Genomic DNA, 5,386 nt, shown 5'->3' with positions numbered 1-5,386 from the left:
GGGGAACCCTGCATAGACTTAACCTGACGCGACTGGTGGAGCAGATGGAGGAGGACTTTAAGAGGTGGGACATGGTGCCGCTGTCATTGGCGGGCAGAGTGCAGGCAGTTAAAATGGTGGTCCTCCCGAGGTTTCTTTTCGTGTTTCAGTGCCTCCCCATCCTGGTCACAAAGGCCTTTTTCAAAAAAATAGACAGGAGTATTATGAGCTTTGTGTGGGCGGGAAAGACCCCGAGAGTAAAGAGGGGGTTCCTGCAGCGCAGTAGGGACAGAGGGGGACTGGCACTGCCGAGTCTGAGCGACTACTACTGGGCCGCCAATGTGTTGATGGTCTGTAAGTGGATGGGGGAGGAAGAGGGTGCGGCGTGGAAAAAGCTAGAGATGGCGTCCTGTAAGGGAACGAGCCTAAAATCGCTGGTGACGGCGCCGCTGCCGTTCTCCCCGAAAAGGTACACCACAAACCCAGTGGTGGTGGCGACCTTGAAGATCTGGGGGCAGTGGAGGCGACACAGGGGAGTGACGGGTGCCTCGGTGTGGTCCCCGATAAGGAATAACCACAGGTTCGTCCCGGGGAGGATAGATGGGGGGTTCCAGGGTTGGCAGCAAGCAGGAATTAGAAAGCTGAGGGACCTGTTTATAGACGGGACGTTTGCAAGTCTGGGAGCGCGAGAAGAAAAATATAGGTTGCCACCAGGGAATGCCTTCCGATACATGGAAGTGAGGGCATTTACGAGGCAACAGGTGAGGGAATCTCCGCAGCTCCCGACGCAAGGGAGATAGAGTGATTTCGGGGGCATGGGTTGGAGAAGGCAAAGTGTCCGAAATATACCGGGAGATGAGGGACGAGGGGGAGGCGATGATAGAGGAGCTGAAGGGAAAACGGGAAGAAGAGCTGGGGGAAGAGATCGAGGAGGGGCAATGGGCGGATGCCCTACGTAGGGTAAACTCCTCGTCCTCATGTGCCAGGCTTAGCCTGATTCAATTTAAGGTTCTACATAGAGCACATATGACTGGAGCAAGACTGAACAGGTTTTTCGGGGTGGAGGGCAGGTGTGGGAGGTGCTCGGGAAGATCGGCGAACCACACACACATGTTCTGGTCATGTCCGGCACTGCACGAGTTCTGGGAGGGTGTGGCAAGAGTGATTTCAAAGGTGGTGGGGGTCCAGGTCAAACCAGGCTGGGGGTTAGCTATATTCAGGGTTGCAGAAAAACCGGAGTGCAGGAGGCGAAAGAGGCCGACATTCTTGCCTGTGCGTCCCTAGTAGCCCGGCGAAGGATTCTACTTATGTGGAAGGAAGCAAAGCCCCCGGGCGTGGAGGCCTGGATAAACGACATGGCAGGGTTCATAAGATTGGAACAAATAAAATTTGCATTGAGAGGATCGGCTCAGGGGTTCACATGGCGGTGGCAACCGTTCCTTGACTATCTCGCGGAACGATAATGAAAAGACAGAAAGGACAGCAGCAGCAACCCGGGGGGGGAGGGGGGGAGCACTATTTTGTGTTTTTGTTTTTGCTATTTCTGCTATTTGTTTTTTGTTTTTTTCTTTTCTAGTTTGCTGTTAGCTCACTATATTATTTAAATAGTGTTTAATGTATATTCCTTTGTTGAGTTGTACAAACGGAAAAGTTTTTGTTTGAAAAATTTCAATAAAATATATTCTTTAAAAAAAGCCTTGGGATTTTCCTTAACCCAATTTGCCAATGACTTTTCGCGACCCCTTCTAGCCCTCCTGACTCCTTGCTTAAGTTCCTTCCTACTTTCCTTATATTCCACACAGGCTTCGTCTGTTCCCAGCCTTTTAGCCCTGACAAATGCCTCCTTTTTCTTTTTGACGAGGCCTACAATATCTCTCGTTATCCAAGGTTACTTGGATAACCACTCTTATCCTTGTCCACCAGCACCTTAAAACTTACTGAATTGTGGTCACTGTTCCCGAAATGCTCCCCTACTGAAACTTCTACCACCTGGCCGGGCTCATTCCCCAATACCAGGTCCAGTACCGCCCCTTCCCTAGTTGGACTGTCTACAAATTGGTTTAAGAAGCCCTCCTGGATGCTCCTTACAAACTCCGCCCCGCCTAAGCCCCTGGCACTAAGTGAGTCCCAGTCAATATTGGGGAAGTTGAAGTCTCCCATCACCACAACCCTGTTGTTTTTACTCTTTTCCAAAATCTGTCTACCTATCTGCTCCTCTATCTCCCGCTGGCTGTTGGGAGGCCTGTAGTAAACCCCCAACATTGTGACTGCACCCTTCTTATTCCTGATCTCGACCCATATAGCCTCACTGCCCTCTGAGGTGTCCTCCCGCAATACAGCTGTGATATTCTCCCTAACCAGTAGCGCAACTCCGCCACCCCTTTTACATCCCCCTCTATCCCGCCTGAAACATCTAAATCCTGGAACATTTAGCTGCCAATCCTGCCCTTCCCTCAACCAGGTCTCTGTAATGGCAACAACATCATAGTTCCAAGTACTAATCCAAGCTCTAAGTTCATCTGCCTTACCTGTAATACTTATTGCATTAAAACATATGCACTTCAGGCCACCAGACCCGCTGTGTTCAGCAACTTCTCCCTGTCTGCTCTGCCTCAGATGCCCACTGTCCCTATTCCCGAGTTCTCCCTCAATGCTCTCACCTTCTGACCTATTGCTCCCGTGCCCACCCCCCTGCCATACTAGTTTAAACCCTCCCATGTGACACTAGCAAACCTCGCGGCCAGGATATTTATGCCTCTCCAGTTTAGATGCAACCCGTCCTTCTTATATAGGTCACATCTGCCCCGGAAGAGCTCCCAGTGGTCCAGATAACGGAAACCCTCCCTCCTACACCAGCTGTTTAGCTACGTGTTTAGCTGCTCTATCTTCCTATTTCTAGCCTCACTGGCACGTGGCACAGGGCGTAATCCCGAGATTACAACCTTAGATGTCCTGTCTTTTAACTTTCTGCCTAGCTCCCTGAACTCCTGCTGCAGGACCTCATGCCCCTTCCTGCCTATGTCGTTAGTACCAATATGTACAACGACCTCTGCCTGTTTGCCCTCCCCCTTCAGGATGCCTTCTACCCATTCGGAGACATCCTGGACCCTGGCACCAGGGAGGCAACATACCATCCTGGAGTCTCTTTCACGTCCACATAAGCGCCTATCTGTGCCCCTGACTATAGAGTCCCTTATTACTATTGCTCTTCTGTGCTTTGACCCTCCCTTCTGAACATCAGAGCCAGCCGTGGTGCCACTGCTCTGGCTGCTGCTGTTTACCCCTGATAGGCTATCCCCCCCGACAGTATCCAAAGGGGTATACCTGTTCGAGAGGGGGACAACCACAGGGGATTCCTGCACTGACTGCCTGCCCTTTCTGGTGGTCACCCATTTCTCTGCCTGCACCTCGGGTGTGACCACATTTATATAACTGCGATCTATGACGCTTTCCGCCACCTGCATGCTCCTAAGTGCATCCAATTGCTGCTCCAACCGAACCATGCGGTCTGTGAGGAGCTCCAGTTGTGTGCACTTTCTGCAGATGAAGACATCCGGGACGCTGGAAGCCTCCCGGACCTGCCACTTCTCACAGTCAGAGCACTGCACCCCTCTAACTGACATTGCGTCAATTAATTAAAATTAAAAGTTTTTTTTTAAATGTTTTTATTTTTTTTAAAGTTACTGTTAACTATCTGTTTCCTAGCACTAGATTTCTAATATAAATGTGAAAGCTAAATATAGTACTCTCCGATCTCTGGCTTAGATACCCCTCTAAATTATAATTAAGTAATTATGTTTAATTAGTTACCAATGCTTAATTTTTTAAATTTAGTGTAGATTCCCAACCAGCCACTCAGGTCACAGCGTTTCTGTGATGTCACTTCAGTTCCCCGCCCCCCCCCCCCCCCCCCCCCCCCCCCCCCGGACACACACAATTTGAAAAAGGTATAAAAGTAAAAATGCCCCGATGGCGAGTGTAGTGACGAACCGGCGGAGGTCGGAGTACTTTCGACTGTACCGAGGGACGAGGCAGGGGTGCCCCCTGTCCCCCCTGTTGTTCGCATTGGCGATCGAACCATTGGCCATGTCATTGAGGGAGTCTAATAAATGGAGGGGGTGGTCCGAGGGGGAGAAGAGCATCGGGTGTCGCTATATGCGGATGACCTGTTGCTGTACGTGGCGAATCCAATGGAGGGGATGGTGGAGGTCATGCAGACTCTAAGGGAATTTGGGGAGTTTTCGGGCTATAAGCTCAATGTAGGGAAGAGTGAGCTCTTTGTATTACAGGCGGGGGACCAAGAAAGAGGGATAGGGGACCTACCGCTGAGGAGGGCGGAGGGGAGCTTTCGGTCTCTGGGGATCCAGATAGCCAGGAGTTGGGGGACCCTACATAAACTGAATCTGATGAGGTTGGTGGAGCAAATGGAGGAGGATTTCAAAAGATGGGACATGTTACCGCTCTCGCTGGCGGGTAGAGTGCAATCGGTTAAAATGCTGGTCCTTCCGAGGTTTCTGTTTGTGTTTCAGTACCTTCCCATCGTGATCACTAAGGCCTTTTTTAAGAGAGTAGGCAGGAGTGTTATGGGGTTTGTGTGGACGAATAAGACCCCGAGAGTAAGGAGAGGGTTCCTGGAACTCAGTAGGGACCGAGGAGGGTTGGCGCTGCCAAACCTGGGGAGCTACTACTGGGCAGCAAATGTGGTGATGATCCGCAAGTGGGTTATGGAGGGAGAGGGGGCGGCATGGAAGAGGATGGAGATGGCGTCCTGTAAAGGAACGAGCCTGGGGGCGTTGGTGACGGCACCGCTGCCACTCTCGCCGACAAAGTATACCACGAGTCCGGTGGTGGCGGCAACGCTAAGGATCTGGGGCCAGTGGAGACGGCACCGGGGTGCAATGGGAGCATCGGTGTGGTCCCCGATCAGGGGTAACCACCGGTTTGTCCCGGGGAAGATGGACGGGGGGTTCCAGAGCTGGCATCGGGCGGGGATTGGAAGAATGGGGGACCTGTTCATCGACGGGACGTTTGCGAGCCTAGGGGCACTGGAGGAGAAGTTCAAAGTTACCCCTGGGTAATGCCTTTAGATATATGCAGGTGAGGGCTTTTGTGAGGCGACAGGTGAAGGAATTCCCGTTGCTCCCGGCACAAGAAGTTCAAGATAGGGTGATCTCGGGCGTATGGGTCGGGGAGGGCAAGGTGTCGGAAATACACCAGGAGTTGAAAGAAGAGGGGGACGCGCTGGTAGAAGAGTTGAAGGGTAAATGGGAGGAGGAGCTGGGGGAGGAAATCGAGGAAGGTCTGTGGGCTGATGCCCTAGGTAGGGTTAATTCCTCCTCCTCGTGTGCCAGGCTCAGCCTGATACAATTTAAGGTGGTCCACAGAGCGCACATGACGGGGACGAGGT

The sequence above is a fragment of the Scyliorhinus torazame genome, chromosome 18, assembly GCF_047496885.1.
Source record: "Scyliorhinus torazame isolate Kashiwa2021f chromosome 18, sScyTor2.1, whole genome shotgun sequence".
Lineage (NCBI taxonomy): Eukaryota > Metazoa > Chordata > Chondrichthyes > Carcharhiniformes > Scyliorhinidae > Scyliorhinus > Scyliorhinus torazame.
The sequence above is the reverse complement of the archived record's forward strand: the minus strand, read 5'-3'. Positions refer to the sequence as shown.